Here is a 19,087-nt window from a genome sequence, read left to right as displayed (position 1 = left end):
TGATCCAATGTTGTCCTAAATGACTGATGGTGATAAATAGAATCCACCTGTGTGTAATCAAGTCTCTGTATAAATGCACCTGCTCTGTGATAGTCTCAGGGTTCTGTTGAAAGCGCAGAGAGCATCATGAAGACCAAGGAACACACCAGGCAGGTCCGTAATACTGTTGTGGAGAAGTTTAAAGCCGGATTTGGATACAAAAAGATTTCCCAAGCTTTAAACATCCCAAGGAGCACTGTGCAAGTGATCATTTTGAAATGGAATGAGTATCAGACCACTGCAAATCTACCAAGACCTGGCTGTCCCTCTAAACTTTCAGCTCAGACAAGGAGAAGACTGATTAGAGATGCAGCCAAGAGGCCCATGATAACTCTGGATGAACTGCAGAGAACTACAGCTGAGGTGAGAGAGTCTGTCCATAGGACAACAATCAGTCGTACACTGCACAAATCTGGCCTTTATGGAAGAGTGGCAAGAAGAAAGCCATTTCTCAAAGATATCCATAAAAAGTCTCGTCTAAAGTTTGCCACAAGCCACCTGGGAGACACACCAAACATGTGGAAGAAGGTGCTCTGGTCCGATGAAACCAAAAGTGAACTTTTTGGCCACAATGCAAAACGATATGTTTGTCGTAAAAGCAACACAGCTCATCACACTCAACACACCATCCCCACTGTCAAACATGGTGGTGGCAGCATCATGGTTTGGGCCTGCTTTTCTTCAGCAGGGACAGGGAAGATGGTTAAAATTGAGGGGAAGATGGATGCAGCCAAATACAGGACCATTCTGGATGAAAACCTGTTGGAGTCTGCAAAAGACCTGAAACTGGGACGGAGATTTATCTTCCAACAAGACAATGATCCCAAACATACAGCAAAATCTACAAAGGAATGGTTCACAAATAAACGTATCCAGGTGTTAGAATGGCCAAGTCAAAGTCCAGACCTGAATCCAATCAAGAATCTGTGGAAAGAGCTGAAAACTGCTGTTCACAAACGCTCTCCATCCAACCTCACTGAGCTCGAGCTGTTTTGCAAGGAAGAATGGGCAAGAATTTCAGTCTCTTGATTTGCAAAACTGATAGAGACATACCCCAAGCGACTTGCAGCTGTAATCGCAGCAAAAGGTGGCTCTACAAAGTATTAACGCAAGGGGGCCGAATAATTTTGCATGCCCCACTTTTCATTTTTTTATTAGTTAAAAAAGTTTCAAAAATCCAAAAGACTTCGTTCCACTTCACAATTGTGTCCCACTTGTTGGTGATTCTTCACAAAAAATAAAAATTTTATATCTTTATGCTTGAAGCCTGAAATGTGGCAAAAGGTTGAAAAGTTCAAGGGGGACGAATACTTTCGCAAGCCACTGTAGTGAGCACATTTAGACCTGACATGGATAGGAAAATCCACATGTGTTCTAGCAAAAAGGGCTTTGGTTTTTAAAAATGGCGCTGTGATTGACCTTAAATCGCGTCATTTCCTGTCTGGAAACAACACAATTTTCAACACAGTAAACCACACAGAATCATGGGAAATGATGTGTCATCATTTCCCATGAGTCCAGGCAAGTCAGGAAGAGAACTAGGATCACCATGGAATAGGAAGTAGGCAGATTAGGATGACTGCCTAGCAACAGGGTATTCAAGAACGGCCCCCATCAAATTTGCCCCATCATATTGCCCCCATCAAAACTGCCCCATCATATTGCCACCATCAAAACTGCCTCATCATATTGCCTCCATCAAAACTGCCCCACCATATTGCCCCCATCAAAACTGCCCCATCATATTGCCACCATCAAAACTGCCCCATCAAAACTGCCCCATCAAAACTGCCCCATCATATTGCCCCATCAAAACTGCCCCATCATATTGCCACCATCAAAACTGCCCCCATCAAAACTGTCCCATCAAAACTTCCCCCATCAAATTTGCCCCATCATATTGCCACCATAAAAATTGCCCCATCAAAAGTGCCCCATCATATTGCCACCATCAAAAGGGCCCCCATCAAAACTGCCCCCATATATTGCCCAAATCAAAATGACCCCCATCAAAACTACCCTATCAAAATTGCCCCATCAAAACTGCCCCCATCAAAACTGCCCCATCATATTGCCCCCATTAAAACTGCCCCATCATATTGGCCACATCAAAACTGCCCCATCATATTGCCACCATCAAAACTGCCTCATCAAAACTGCCCCCATCAACACTGCCCCCATCATATTGCCCCCATCATATTGCCCCCATAAAAACTGCCACCATCAAAACTGCCCCATCAAAACTGCCCCATCATATTGCCACCATCAAACAGCCCCCAACAAACTGCCCCCATCATATTGCCCCATCAAAACTGCCCCCTTCAAAACTGCCCCATCATATTGCCCCCATCAAAACTGCCCCCTATCTAACTGCCCCATCAAAATTGCCCCATCAAAACTGCCCCATATTATTGCCCCCATCAAAACTGCCCCATTATATTGCCCCCATTAAAACTGCCCCATCATATTGCCCCCATCAAAACTGCCCCATCAAAACTGCCCCATCGTATTGCCCCATCAAAACGGTCCCCATCAAATTTGCCCCATCATATTGCCACCATCAAAACTGCCCCATCAAAATTGTCCCAATCAATACACGAGCAGACAAAAGGAAAAATACTTGAAAAGGACATCCAATTCAAAGAGAATAGAGGAAAGACATTCTAACACAGAATAAAGAAAGGGAAGAAATAAAAAACAAAACAAAAAAAACACAAAAAAAAATGGAGATTACTAAAAATCAGGACAAAGAAGGAGCAATCAAAGTAAACATATGAGACATCTATGTACATAGTGAGCACATTTAGACCTGACATGTGGATAGGAAAATCCACATGTGTTCTAGCAAAAAGGGCTTTGTTTTTTTAAAAATGGCGATGTGATCGTCCTTAAATCACGTCATTTCCTGTCTGGAAACAACACGATTTTCAACAGTAAACCACACAGAGCCCAGGCGAGTCCGGAAGAGGACTAGGATCACAGCGGAATAGGAAGTAGGCAGATTAGGACGACTGTCTAGCAACAGGGTCTTTCAAGTAAGTAACATTTTTTTTTTAACAAAATTATTTTTATTAAATTTAAAGACTACTAATGTAAAAATGTTTTTTTTGGGTGGACCTCCGCTTTAAATAGAATTGCTTTCTTTGTTAAAATTTGCGCTGAAAACCAAACACTTCCATTTCTCTCCCTTCTCCTCCCTTCCAAAGGTGGGAATTACGAGTAGTAACATGAATACTATCTTTAATTTAACACAGACCCAGGAAGAAGAGGGGGGTTTGTCTGTCACAAACTAATTGACTATTCCATGTTTTTAAAACAAGGTATCTATAACATAGCAGTTATATCAGTTCAAATGTCACCATCTGTAGGTTATTAACTCAGAAGACTTCACATACACACTTTTTTTTACAGGGGAACTCCTCAGATTAATATTTTTTAAAACCAAATTAAATTTTGAATATAACAAAGGAGAGGTCCGCCTTTTTCTATGATGTGGGTCTTTCAAGTACTGTTGCCAACGGACTGCATGGCAGGTCGTCATATGTCTGGTCAAGCATGTGGTACCCAAGTGGCTGCTGTTCTGGCCACGCTTGATCCACTTCAGACATAGGTTGCAAACAGCAACGGTGCAATCTGCTGCACATGTGTCAAAAAAGGCCCACACCAAGGAACTTTTAAAAGTCAGTGGGGAGTCAGCAGTGCCCTGCAGGTGCAGAGCTCTGCGGTGTGATGCAATAGGATGGCTGCTCTTAAGCTGCCCCCTGGAGGACATCCCCTGTGCCTCCTCCTCACTTTCCTCCTCTCTTTTCTCAGGCAGCCAAGTACAGTTAGTGACCTCATCATCCCCTCCCTCCTCATCACTAGAGAAAACTTGGCAGTATGCTGCAGCTGGGGGAACATGACTGCCAGTTTGTTCTCTCTCTCTAGGCTCACGTTACTCCCTTCCTCAACCTGGGAACCAACATCAGAGCCTTCAAATCGCTGCGCATCATCCAGCAGCATGTAACCGACACTGTGGTCGAATAATTCTGGGGACTCCTCTGTGCATGATGGTGGGGGTATGAAAGGAGAGACTGTGGACAAGGAGCCAGTGGAGTAGGCCACTTTGGCAGCTGCATTGGAAGCAAACTACTCTGAGCCTGGGTGACAAAGAATGAGGAGGATAAGGATGGCTTTGTTACCCACTCCACCAACTCTTCTGCATGTTGTGGCTCAATAACACGGCCAGCAGCAGAAAAAAAGGACAAGCGTGCCCCACGGCCACCTGCAGAGGATGCACCATGTCCATGACCACCACTGTTGACTGTAGACACAGAAGCTGCTTGCCCACTTTTAGTGGCCTGTGAGCACCTGCCTCTCCTTGATGGCCTTATGGACATGGTGTTTTTTTCGTAACATCGCACTACATTGTATTATATACTGTGTACACCGCCTGAAGTCTATTAGAAACAGTACAAATGCACTGTATATATATAGGCTACATGTATGTATATAGGCTACACTGAATGCAGATATATGTAATTATTTATATATATATATATATATATATATATATATATATATATATATATATATTATTACATCACCTGAAGTGTATTAGAAACTGTACACACTGTATTATATAATGTGTACACCGCCTGCAATGTATTAGAATCTGTACAATGGCTGCACTGTATTATATACTGTGTACACTACCAGAAGGGTATTAGAAACTGTACACCTTGTATTATATACTGTGTACATCACCTGGAGTTTATTAGAAACTATACACCACCAAATGCACTGTACTGTATATCCAGGCTACCCTGAATGCAGAGTATATATATATATAGATACACCGCCTTAATGTATTAGAAACTGTACACACTGTATTATATACTGTGTACACCGCCTGCAATGTATTAGAAGCTGTACAATGGCTGCACTGTATTATATACTGTGTACACCACCAGAAGGGTATTAGAAACTGTACACCCTGTATTATATACTGTGTACATCACCTGGAGTTTATTAGAAACTATACACCACCAAATGCACTGTACTGTATATCCAGGCTAAACTGAATGCAGAGTATATATATATATATAGATACACCGCCTTAATGTATAAGAAACTGTACACACTGTATTATATACTGTGTACACCGGCTGCACTGTATTATATACCGTGTACACCACCTAAAGTATATTAGAAACTGTACACAGTGTATTATATACTGTGTACACCGCCTGCACTGTATTAGAAACTGTACATTGGCTGCACTGTATTATATACTGTGTAAAGAAATACAATAGATAGTGGCACAGGTTATAGTATGTAGCATGAGATTAGAGTCCATACAAGAGTCCTTTGAGCTATTAAGCTCTGTGTGAGGAAACAGTCTATGCAGACAGGGCAGCCTTGCAAGGGGAGCCGAAGCAGACTACAAACATGTAAAGAGAGAACAAACAAGAAGCAGGGGCCTCTTAGTTAAGACTATATTGATTTAATAGACAAAGTGCATTAAAAACACTCACATTTAAGTTTAGTTAATCAGGCACAGTATAGTCCGGTTACACAGATCTCCGAGAAACTTATGTTGCAGATCAGGAGAAACTTGCTTTCCTGGATCTTGACCTGTATCATACAAATGATGAGATACATTCAAAAAATTATTTTAAACCCACGGCTGGCAACTCTTTGCTTCATTACAAGAGTTGTCACTATCATAAATGGACCAATAACATTCCCAAAGGACAATTCTGCCGACTAAGATTCAATTGTACCAAAACATCTGATTATATGGTACAGAGCCTCATACTCAAAAATAAATTCAAAGACAAAGGCTATCCTGAATCAGTTGATACAAGCATTATCTACAATATAATTTCCCCACAACCAAAAAAGAGAGTTTTGATCAGTCCGCTCGCTTCATTACAAAATTCCATATAGACTCCAAAAAAATGCAAACGATACTAAAAAACCATTGCCAAATATTACTAGAAGATCCTCACCTTAAACCCCTCTTACAAGACATACCCAGGATAACCTATAGAAAGGCACCCAACTTAAAAAACAAAATCGCACCTAGTAAATTAAAACCACTCCAAAAAACTTCAACACACACCTGTTTGATTCCTTTAACCACTTGCTTACTGGCACCTAAACCCCCCTCCTGCCCAGACCAATTTTCAGCTTTTAGCGCTGTCACTCTTTACAATTGCGCAGTCAAACAACACTGTACCCAAATTAAATTTTTATATATTTTTTCCCCACAAATAGAGCTTTCTTTTGATGGTATTTGATCATGTCTGGGTATTTTATTTTCTGTTAAAAAAATGTAAAAAGACAGATTTAAAAAAAAAAATACAAAACCATTTTATATTTTGTTAATTAATTTTTCAAACAAGTAATTTTTCTCCTTCATAAATGTACGCTGATGAGGCTACACTGATGGGCACTGATAGGCTGCACTGATGGGCACTAATAGGCAGCACTGGTGGGCACTGATGAGGTGGCACTGGTGGGCACTAATAGGCAGCACTGGTGGGCACTGATGGGTGGCAGTGATGGGCACTGATCGGCACTGGTAGGTGACACTGATAGGCAGCACTGCTAGGTGGCACTGATGAGGCACTGATTGGCACCACTGGTGGACATTGATAGGTGGCACTGATTGCTGGCACTGATGTACTGGTGGGCACTGATTGGTGGGCACTGATTCCTGGCACTGGCAGGTGGCATTGGCAGGCGGTACTGGTGGGCACATATGAGGTGGCTTTGCCTCTTCCTCTTCGGGACCGATGTCCCTTCAACAGAAGCCGGTGATCCGCTTTTCTTTCTCCTCACGCTGTCAGCGTGAGAAGAAAAAAAAAATTACCGATCTTCTGTTTACATCACGTGATCAGCTGTCATTGGCTGACAGATGATCAAGTGGTAAGGGGTCAGGATCGAAACCTTACTCCGATCTGTGATCACCCGTCTCATTGACTCGGGTGATCACAGCGCGTGCCACGTGCGCCCTTTAGGGGGGCGTGGCGAGCGTGCAAAGGGGAGGGCGTCTATTGACACCCTCCCGGCAAAGCAGATCCGCACTGTAGCCGTCATTCGGCTATAGAGCGGATCTGAAGGAGTTAAAGGGTATGTTCCAATGTAAAAAACCTTTGTGTAAAACATGTTCTTTCATTAAACATGGTAAAAAAAATGTTTACCACAAAATGAAAGAACTACACTCTAGGTGACTTTTATAATTGCAGTTCAGATTTTGTAGTTCATGGCCTTGTTTGCTCTTGCCACTTGCTATATGTGGGTTGTACTATAGGACCACTTAGACAAAGATTTAGCGAACACCGAAGAAAAATAGAGATGGATAAAGATAAACATAGTGTCCCCATTTTGCTGAACAACACAAGTCCACAGAGGGCTTGGAACAAGGGTCTGGATCATAGAACAAATCCCAAAAGATCTCTCTGAGGCCGAAAGATTCCATAGTGGGAGGTGCATGTATGTGTGTGCATGTGCATGTGTGCGTATGCACAAATGTACATATATATCCTATGTAGAATAAAATTAAAAACATATATATTTATTTTATAAAATAATATCATGCCAACAATGAAATTGATCTTTCTTAACCTTAATATATATTTCGAATATGCTTTTAATATATGGGTACACTTTTTGTTCATATAACTTTGGCCATCTTGAATGTAAAGCATTTTAGGGTGTGCCAAGTATGTTTTTGTATATTGTATGAACCCTGACCAGGTCTCTTTTGATGGAGCACCCCTTCCCCTCCTCATGACCTCTTATTAGTGGTCACCATTGCATAGGAGGAATCCCTTCAGTTCTCCCACATAGAGGAGTTTGTCTCCCATGGTTGAGACGCAAGTTCTTTCATTCGATTACTAGGGTAGGATCCACTAATTCGGGGTACATTGTCTCAGTAAGTGGGCTTAGCACTATATGACCATATAGTGTGACCAAACCCCCGTATTTTTTGAATATGTTCAGGTGTTTTTAACTAGCCTTGCAGGATAAATACATAAATGTATGTGTGCGCTGTAATCTGTTTTGTGCCATTTGTCTGTAACGCCTTCACACCACATGCTGTGTTCCAGTGCTTCCCTGTAATCCACCAGCTGCTCTCCAAGCCTCGCTTTGGACTCTGCACACACACCGAAAGACTCCTGCTGGTCAGGACGCCGGCCATGAGAAGCATTCACAGGACGTGACCCCCTCTGCTGGAAGCTGTGACGGAGATCGGTGTAACATGTACGTGTAGCATGTACGTAGCAAAGATGACACCCCAAAATACATTCTGCTACTCCTCCTGAGTATAGCGATACCATATGTGTGAGATGTTTACACAGCGTGGCCACATACAAAGGCCCAACATTGAAGTAGCACCATCAGGCGATCTACGAGCATAAATGACACATCTCATTTCTCAACCACCTATTGCAGTTTTGAAGGCCCTGGAGCACCAGGACAATGGAATTGTCCCCCAAATGACCCCATTTTGGAAAGCAAACACCCCAACGTATAATCTATGAGGCATAATGAGTCTTTTGAACGGTTCATTTTTTTCCAGAAGTTTTTGGAAAATGTGGAAAAAAATGAAAACGCATTTTTTTTTACACAAAGTTGTCTATTTATCAGATATTTCCAACACATAGCATGTACGTAGCAAAGATGACACCCCAAAATACATTCTGCTACTCCTATGGGTGGCACTGATGGGCGGCACTGTAGGGCATTGATAGGTGGCACTGAAGGGCACTAATAGGTTGCACTGATGGGCACTGATGGGTGGCAGTGATGGGCAATGATAGGTGGCAGTGATGGGCACTGATCGGCACTGGTAGGTGACACTGATAGGCAGCACTGCTAGGTGGCACTGATGAAGCACTGATTGGCACCACTGGTGGGCATTGATAGGTGGCACTGATTGCTGGCACTGATGTACTGGTGGGCACTGATTGGTGGGCACTGATTCCTGGCACTGGCAGGTGGCATTGGCAGGCGGTACTGGTGGGCACATATGAGGCGGCTTTGCCTCTTCCTCTTCGGGACCGATGTCCCTTCAACAGAAGCCGGTGATCCGCTTTTCTTTCTCCTCACGCTGTCAGCGTGAGAAGAAAAAAAAAAATTACCGATCTTCTGTTTACATCACGTGATCAGCTGTCATTGGCTGACAGATGATCAAGTGGTAAGGGGTCAGGATCGAAACCTTACTCCGATCTGTGATCACCCGTCTCATTGACTCGGGTGATCACAGCACGTGCCGCGTGTGCCCTTTAGGGGGGCGTGGTGAGCGTGCAAAGGGGAGGGCGTCTATTGACACCCTCCCGGCAAAGCAGATCCGCGCTGTAGCCATCATTCGGCTATAGAGCGGATCTGAAGGAGTTAAAGGGTATGTTCCAATGTAAAAAACCTTTGTTTAAAACATGTTCTTTCATTAAACATGGTAAAAAAATGTTTACCACAAAATGAAAGAACTACACTCTAGGTGACTTTTATAATTGCAGTTCAGATTTTGTAGTTCATGGCCTTGTTTGCTCTTGCCACTTGCTATATGTGGGTTGTACTATAGGACCACTTAGACAAAGATTTAGCGAACACCGAAGAAAAATAGAGATGGATAAAGATAAACATAGTGTCCCCCGCCATTTTGCTGAACATCACAACAAGTCCACAGAGGGCTTGGAACAAGGGTCTGGATCATAGAACAAATCCCAAAAGATCTCTCTGAGGCCGAAAGATTCCATAGTGGGAGGTGCATGTATGTGTGTGCATGTGCATGTGTGCGTATGCACAAATGTACATGTATATCCTATGTAGAATAAAATTAAAAACATATATATTTATTTTATAAAATAATATCATGCCCACAATGAGATTGATCTTTCTTAACCTTAATATATATTACGAATATGCTTTTAATATATGGGTACACTTTTTGCTCATATAACTTTGGCCATCTTGAATGTAAAGCATTTTAGGGTGTGCCAAGTATGTTTTTGTGTATTGTATGAACCCTGACCAGGTCTCTTTTGATGGAGCACCCCTTCCCCTCCTCATGACCTCTTATTAGTGGTCACCGTTGCATAGGAGGAATCCCTTCAGTTCTCCCACATAGAGGAGTTTGTCTCCCATGGTTGAGACGCAGGTTCTTTCATTCGATTACTAGGGTAGGATCCACTAATTCGGGGTACATTGTCTCAGTAAGTGGGCTTAGCGCTATATGACCATATAGTGTGACCAAACCCCCGTATTTTTTTAATATGTTCAGGTGTTTTTAACTAGCCTTGCAGGATAAATACATAAATGTATGTGTGCGCTGTAATCTGTTTTGTGCCATTTGTCTGTGGCGCCTTCACACCACATGCTGTGTTCTAGTGCTTCCCTGTAATCCACCAGCTGCTCTCTAAGCTTCGCTTTGGACTCACAGGACGTGACCCCCTCTGCTGGAAGCTGTGACGGAGATCGGTGTAACTGGACTATACTGTGCAGTGATGGCTGGTGAAGTTTTAGGATGGTGGGGCGCCAGACCCCGCCCTTCCTTTTTGACCCTTCTTACTTGGTGAAAATGGGTGTGGTTTCAGTGAAATAGCGGGCGTGGCTCTAAGGTGGTGTGGTTAGCGTCTGAGATGAATGAGGGAGGGAGAGAGGGGGAGAGGAAGGGAGAGGGGGGAGGGAGGGAGAGAGGGAGGGAGAGGGGGAGGGACAGTAGGCCCAGATCCTACACAACAATAGAAATATGTGTATTCTAGAAAGTTTAACAATCAGCAGATAAATATACTCCAAACACCTGGTGTTAGCACTTCAATCATCCCGGCACCATGGTTGTTATGGTATCAGGATGATTGAAGTGCATTATTTCTATTATTACATTGTAATATAAAATGAAATCATTCAACTCACCTTAATGCAGAATCAGTGGGAGCCCTGAGAGTGTCACCTGCCATGTCGCCTGCCACCAGATGCTATCAGGTGTCCCCAGGGGAGTTCGTTCTTACATCAGGTGCCCCCAGCGGAGTCCCTCCTTACATCAGGTGCCCCCAGGGGAGTCCCTCCTTACATCAGGTGCCCCCAGGGGAGTCCCTCCTCACATCAGGTGCCCCCAGCGGAGTCCCTCCTTACTAGGAATGAAGCTCTGTTGGACTTGGTAATCTCAAACCATGCAGAGATTATTACTAATGTTCAGATAAAGGAACACCTGGGTAGCAGTGATTATAACATGATTTCATTTGATGTTAGCTGTAAACAAGAGATACATACGGGAAAGATATAAACACTTAACTTTAAGAGAGCAAATTTTCCAAGGATGAGGGCTGCTCTCCAGGACTTAGACTGTGAGGGAATCTTGGCATCGATAAACACAGAACAGAAATGGGAATTCTTCAAAAAGACTGTTTGGGACCTCACTGCAAAGTATATTCCCATGGGCAATAAGTTTAAAAGGCTAAAAATAAAAACCTGTGGCTCACGGTCAAAGTTAGAAAAGCTATAAACAATAAGAAAAGAGCTTTTAAAAAATATAAAAATGAAGGAACACTAGTGTCATTTAAATGCTACAAAGAATTTAACAGAATATGTAAAAAGGAAATCAAGGATGCAAAAATTCAAAATGAACGACAGATCGCAAAAAATAGTAGGACAAACCCCAAAAAATTCTTCAAATATATTAATATTAAAAAGGTCAGGTCTGAGCATGTAGGCCCTTTACAAAATAATCCAGAGTGGGTGACTGGGGACAAGGAGAAGGCTAATTTATTAAATACTTTCTTCAGCTCTGTGTATACAAAAGAGCATGGGGGAGCTCATGTCCATAATGGGGGTGGTATTGACACAGCCCCGAATGATCCACAATGGCTCAAAAGTGATATGGTCCAGAAATATTTAGACAGAATAAAGGTGGATAAAGCACCTGGGCCTGATGGCATCCACCAATTTTCAGCTTTCAGCGCTCTCACACTTTGAATGACAATTACTCAGTCATGCAACACTGTACCCATATGAAATTTGCGTCCTTTTTTTCACACAAATAGAGCTTTCTTTTGGTGGTATTTAATCACTAGAGGGTTTTTTTATTTTTTGTGCTATAAATAAAAAAGCCTGTAAATTTTGTGAAAAAAATGCCTTTTTCTTTGTTTCTGTCATAAAATTTAGCAAATTAGTAATTTTTCTTCATAAATTTTGGCCAAAATTTATACTGCTACATATCTTTGGTAAAAATAACCCAAATTAGTGTAAATTATTTGGTCTTTGTGAAAGTTATAGAGTCTACAAACTATGGTGCCAATCACTGAAAATTGATCACATCTGATCACACAGATGTACTGATGGTCTATCTCATTTCTTGGGACACTAACAAGTCAGAAACAAGTCAAAAAAGTACAAATACCCCCTAAATGACCCCTTTTTAGAAAGTAGACATTCCAAGGTATTAAGTAAGTAGCATGGTGAATTTTTTTACGTTGTAATTTTTTCCCACAATTCTTTGCAAAATGAAGATTTTTTTATTTTTTTTACAAAATTGTCATATTAACAGGTTATTTCTCTCTCAGAGCATATGCATACAACAAATTACACCCCAAAATACATTCTGCTACTCTTCCTGAGTATGGCGATACCACATGTGTGAGACTTTTACACAGCCTGGCCACATACAAAGGCCGAACATTGAAGTAGCATCTTCATGCGTTCTATGAGCCTAAATGACACATCTCATTTCTCAACCACCATTTTGACCCCATTTTGGAAAGCAAACACCCCAACGTATAATCTATGAGGCATAATGAGTCTTTTGAACGGTTCATTTTTTTCCAGAAGTTTTTAGAAAACGTGGAAAAAAATGAAAATGCATTTTTTTTTACACAAAGTTGTCCATTTATCAGGTATTTCCAACACATAGCATGTACGTAGCAAAGATGACACCCCAAAATACATTCTGCTACTCCTCCTGAGTATGGCGAAACCACATGTGTGAGACTTTTACACAGCCTGGCCACATACAAAGGCCCAACATTGAAGTAGCATCTCCATGCGTTCTACGAGCATAAATGATACATCTCATTTCTCAACCACCTATTACACTTTTGAAGGCCCTGGAGCACAAGGACAATGGAATTGCCCCCAAAATGACCCCATTTTGGAAAGCAAACAACCCAACGTATAATCTATGAGGCATAATGAGTCTTTTGAACGGCTCATTTTTTTCCAGAAGATTTTGGAAAATGTGGAAAAAAATGAAAACGCATTTTTTTTACACAAAGTTGTCCATTTATCAGATATTTCCAACACATAGCATGTACGTAGCAAAGATGACACCCCAAAATACATTCTGCTACTCCTCCTGAGTATAGCGATACCACATGTGTGAGACTTTTACACAGCATGGCCACATACAAAGGCCCAACATTGAAGTAGCACCATCAGGCGTTCTAGGAGCATAAATGACATATATCATTTCCTGGCAACCTATCATTTTTGAAAACCCTTCATATTTCTAACACATAGCATGCACATACCAAGAATTACAATCCAAAATAAATTCTATTGCAGAAAGGGTAAAAAAAAAAAGCATTACCTGTGCTTTTAGTAGTATCCACAGAGGAGAGCACTGGTCCAGGCAGCAGGCAGGGAGGTGCTTAGCGACAGCAATATTAACTATCCAGGCAGCAGGCAGAAATATCGTCTATAGTCGGCACAGCACAGTCCATAGAAATTGTCCAGGCAGAGACAGCCAGCACAGCCATAATATTGGTCCTGGTACACTAATAACTGCAGACACTCATTATTGTACCGCTCTCCAGCCCTCCATAAACATACTGCCTCCTGCTACAGCTAATTATTTTCATAGTCCAGGTAGCGGTGTGGTCCATTCATGCGACAGGCATGGGCATGGTGGCAGTAAGTCAGCAGCAGGCTGAGGGCCACAATCAGGTAAGACCTGTGCACAGGGGCACAGGGGTAGAGGCTTCAACCCACCCAAATCTCTATGAAGCCTCTGGACTCCAGACCCTAATTCCGAAACCCGGAGAAAACAAAAATAATTTGGAGCCCCTCACATATGTGAGACCCCTGTGTACTACAGTAGCAGGGCAACAGATCAGTCCAAGCGGTAGGCAAAAGCATAGTCCATAAAACAGGCCAGGGTCAGTTCACGTGCAAGCAGTCCAAGCGGTAGGCAGTAGAGTAGTTGATAAAACAGCCAGGGTCAGTTCACGTGGAGGCAGTCCAAATGGTAGGCAGAGGCACAGTCACAAAACAGGCCAGGGTCAGTTCACATGAAAGCAGTATAAACGGTAGGCAGAAGCATAGTCAAAAAACAGGCCAGGGTCAGTTCACGTGGAAGGCAGTGGCATGGTTATTTGGGAAAGAATGGAAAATGGTCAGCACAGATGATGAAAATGGGGAAATGGTTAAAAATAATATTTTATGGATGTATGATAAAGTTGGAAGCATTCACCAATGCAAAGGCCAGGTTAGGAGGGACACTGGGGACAATGGTAGCTGGTATCTTTTCTAAATCCTTTTTTGGTGCACACGCGACATTTTTTTGCCGTCTTCGGTCTGCTTCAAATGGTGAAATGCTGAAGGGGAAGTGGCGCTCATGAAGTCGGCAAACAGCCTCAGAGCGAAGGTCTTCTGGGGGGGGTCTTTGGTGATAGATGAGGGACGTGACAACTTCTTCTATGAATTTTAGGAAGGGGCGGGGCTTTCAATGGATTTGGTGTAGACTACGTAGGAATTGTAAATGGCCAAATGGATGAGATAAATTGCTACCTTCTTATACCAGAATCGGGACCTCCTTATTGACAAATAGGGCTGAATCATTTGATCGTTAAAATCTACCCCCCATGTAGAGATTATAATCTTGGACACATGTTGGCTTTTCAATGGAACCTTGTCTTCTTTGTACCTCAATTGCAGTGTCGTCATGGATGATGGACATCATGTGCACGTCCCTCTTATCCTTCCACCTCAAGGCCAGCACTTCGTTGCATCTCAATAATGCTCTTTCCCCCCTTCGCAGCTTTTTGTTCGCTAAAGATTGTGGGAAGCCCTTTCTATTTTTTCTGGAGGTTCCACAGGCCAGGGTTTTTGCAGTGTATAAGTGTTTGAAAAGGGGCAGGCTCGTGTAAAACTTGTCAACGTAAATGTGATATCCTTTGTTTAGAAGTGGGTATGCCAGGTCCCATACAATCTTTCCAGTTGTGCCCATGTAGGCCGGGCACTCAGGAGGCTGGAGCTGGGAATCTTTTCCTTCATATATGCGGAATGCATACAAATATCCCGTGGCTCTCTCACATAGCTTGTATAACTTTACTCCATATCTGGCCCTTTTGCTAGGAATATACTGCTTTATTCCTAGTCGGCCTGAAAAGGGTACCAGGGACTCATCATTGCAAATATTCTGATCGGGACATAGAGTTTTGCAAATTGTTGGGAAAAGAAATTTATCAGTGGGCGAATCTTGTATAACTTGTCGTAATTTGGATGATTGTGGGGAGGGCACTGGGTGTTGTCGCTGAAGTTAAGAAAGCGCAGTATCATCTTGTATCGGGACCTGGACATAAGGGCAGAATAAATGGGCATATTGTGGATAGGGTTGGTGGACCAATAGGCATGTCCTTCATTTTTTTTTGTAATCCCCATGTTTAGGTGAGGCCCATAAACATTTTGAACTCCTCCAAATTCAGATCTCTCCACTCAAAAGGACGGGCATAGGATGATTGGGGGTTGTTGGCAATATATTGCTGGGCATACAAATTTGTCTGGTCCACAACAAATTGCAGCATAGTGTCGGGCAAAAACAGGTGAAAGAAATCAATCTCTGATAAATTTTGGGTGTTGGTCTGCACACCTGGCAGTGCTGTGAACGGGGGGAATAATTGGCGATGCCGAGTTGTAAGGCAGCCATGTTGGGTTGGCAAGACCATCTGGCATGTATGTAGAGGCCCTGGCTCTTGGGGGGTGTGACACTCCAGTAGTTGGATTGGAATTTCCTGTGCTGGCACGCAGGCGTGATGTGGCAGGACTGGTACTGGGTCTGGGCATTTGTTCCTGGGGCCTATCGCCGGCGGCAGCGCTGGTACTGGGCATTTGTTCCTGGGGCCTAACGCTGGTGGCAGCGCTGGTACTGGGCCTGGGAATTTGTTCCTGGGGCCTATTGGTGGTGGCAGCGCTGGTACTGGGCCTGGGAATATAATCCAGGTTTCCAGAGTGCCGTGCCCTTTTGGGAGGGACCCATTCTTCCTCCGAATCATTTCCTGATTCACTATTTGGTTCAAATGCCGAATTTGATTTAGAATCTGAATTGGAATCTTATGAGAACTCCCCGTTGCTCTCATCGGTCATGGAGAGGATCTGGAACGCCTCCTCACTGCTGTATACTCTTTTGGACATGACGCGGTGTGACAGGTGGCAGGTGACGGTCACTGATGGGCTGTGCGATGGGTGGCAGCTGACGTTCACTGATCGGTGATGATGGTGTGACAGGCGATGGTCACTGATGGGTGACAGGCCACGGACAGTGACTGGTGATGGGTGACAGTCACTAAAGGGTGACGGGTGATGGCTGGCGGTCACTGATGGGTGACGGCTAGCGGTCACTGATGGGTGACGGGTGATGGCTGGCGGTCACTGATGGGTGACAGGTGATGGCTGGCGGTCACTGATGGGTGACGGGTGATGGCTGGCGGTCACTGATGGGTGATGGCTGACGGTCACTGATGGGTGACGGGTGATGGCTGACGGGTGACGGGTGACAGGTGCACCGCTGATGGTCACTGATTTGTGACGGGTGACAGGTGCTCCGCTGACGGTCACTGATGGCAGTCCCTTATATGACAGGTGCACTTTATTGGGTGACTGTGGTGACTGTTGGGTGACAGACGACAATTGGGGGGGCGATGGGACAGGTGTGGTGTTGGTGCAGACACTACAGAACACAGATCGGTAACTCCCTACTTCTGGCTCTTCTCTCCTCACACTGGAAACGGTGTGTGAGGAGAGAAGAGCTGGTAACAGCTAGTTACCGCTCTGTGTTTACATTTATGATCGGCTGTGAATGGATTACAGCCGATCACGTGGGTAAACAGCCAGCCAATGTCTGTTTACCGGCGTCGGTGACGAGTAGTGTTCCCGGGAACACTCCGCCACCGAGGTGCACGCGCAGCGCGCACGGGATCGCACGCATGCGCTGTGCACAATGGCGTGGACCTATCTGTGATCGGCCGTGACTTCATCACGGCCGATCAGGTGGTAAACAGCCATGTCCAATGGCTGTTCACCCCCCTCGGTGGCGAGCGGTGTCTCCGTGACACGCCGCCACCAAAGGAACAGGCCGGCGGTCGGCAAGCGGTTAAAGCCATTGTATCTAATTTTTAGGGACTCATTAATGACAGGAATAGTACCACTGGATTGGTGCAGGGCGACCGTGGTGCCTATATTTAAAAAGGGATCAAAGTCTTTACCAAGTAACTATAGACCTGTTAGTTTAACTTCTATAGTTGGGAAGATACTGGAGCATTTAATAAAAGATCACATAGACGAGTTCTTGCTGGAAAAAAACATTTTAAGCAACCGACAGCATGGATTCATGAAAGGCAGAAGTTGTCAGACAAACCTGATTTCTTTTTATGAAGAGGTAAGTAAAATCTTGGACAGAGGGGTGGCTGTGGACGTGGTATACTTGGATTTCGCAAAAGCTTTCGACACAGTTGCGCATACACGGCTCATGTGTAAGTTAAAGTCTACAGGCTTGGAAATATCAGTTTGTAAATGGCTAGAAAACTGGCTAATAGACAGAATTCAGAGAGTAGTGGTTAATGATTCTTACTCTGAATGGTCTAGGGTTATCAGTGCTGTACCCCAAGGTTCAGTGCTGGGACCCTTACTCTTTAATACCTTTATAAATGATATAGGGTCTGGGATCAAAAGTAAAATTTCTGTCTTTGCAGATGACACCAAGCTATGCAGTGGAATAACGTCCTTACAGGATGTCTCCAATTTACAAGCTGACCTCAATGCACTGTCTGATTGGGCGTCTATGTGGCAGATGAGGTTTAATGTTGAGAAATGTAAAGTTATGCACTTGGGGGCTAAGAATATGCATGCATATTTGGGCACCAGTTCTCAAAAAGGATATTGGGGAACTGGAGAAAGTGCAGAGAAGAGCGACCAAACTGATAAGAGGCATGGGGGAGCTCAGCTATGAGGAAAGATTAGATGAACTGAATTTATTCACTCTTGAGAAGAGGAGAATAAGGGGGATATGATCAACATGTTCAAATATATAAGGGGTCCATATAGTGAACTTGGTGTTAAGTTATTCACTTTACGGTCAACACAGAGGACAAGGGGGCACTCCTTACGACTGGAGGAAAAGAGATTTCATCTCCAAATACGGAAAGGTTTCTTCACAGTAAGAGCTGTGAAAATGTGGAATAGACTCCCGCCAGAGGTGGTTCTGGCCAGCTCAGTAGATTGCTTTAAGAAAGGCCTGGATACTTTCCTAAATGTACATAATATAACTGAGTACTAGCATTTATAGGTAAAGTTGATCCAGGGAAAATCCGATTGCCTCTTAGGGGATCAGGAATTAATTTTTTTCCCCTGCTGTAGCAAAAAGCAAAAAGCATGCTCTGCTGGGGTTTTTTGCCTTCCTCTGGATCAACTGTGGGTATAGAATTGGGTATATTGGAGTGTACAATATTTTTTTTTTGTTTTTTTTATGGTTGAACTGGATGGACTTGTGTCTTTTTTCAACCTGACTAACTATGTAACATCAGGTACCCCCAGCAGAGTCCCACCTTACATCAGGTGCCCCCAGTGGAGTCCCTCCTTACATCAGGTGCCCCCAGCGGAGTCCCTCCTTACATCAGGTGCCCCCAGCAGAGTCCCTCCTTACATCAGGTGGCCCCAGCGGAGTCCCTCCTTACATCTGTGTCCCTGTGAATGGAGTCCCTCCTTACATCTGTGTCCCCATCAGCAGAGCAGCAGGGTCCTCCTCACATCTGTGTCCCCATCAGCAGAGCAGCAGGGTCCTCCTCACATC

This window comes from Aquarana catesbeiana, linkage group LG02 (genome assembly GCF_042186555.1).
Source record: "Aquarana catesbeiana isolate 2022-GZ linkage group LG02, ASM4218655v1, whole genome shotgun sequence".
NCBI classification, from domain to species: Eukaryota; Metazoa; Chordata; class Amphibia; order Anura; family Ranidae; genus Aquarana; species Aquarana catesbeiana.
This window is presented reverse-complemented; position numbering follows the sequence as displayed.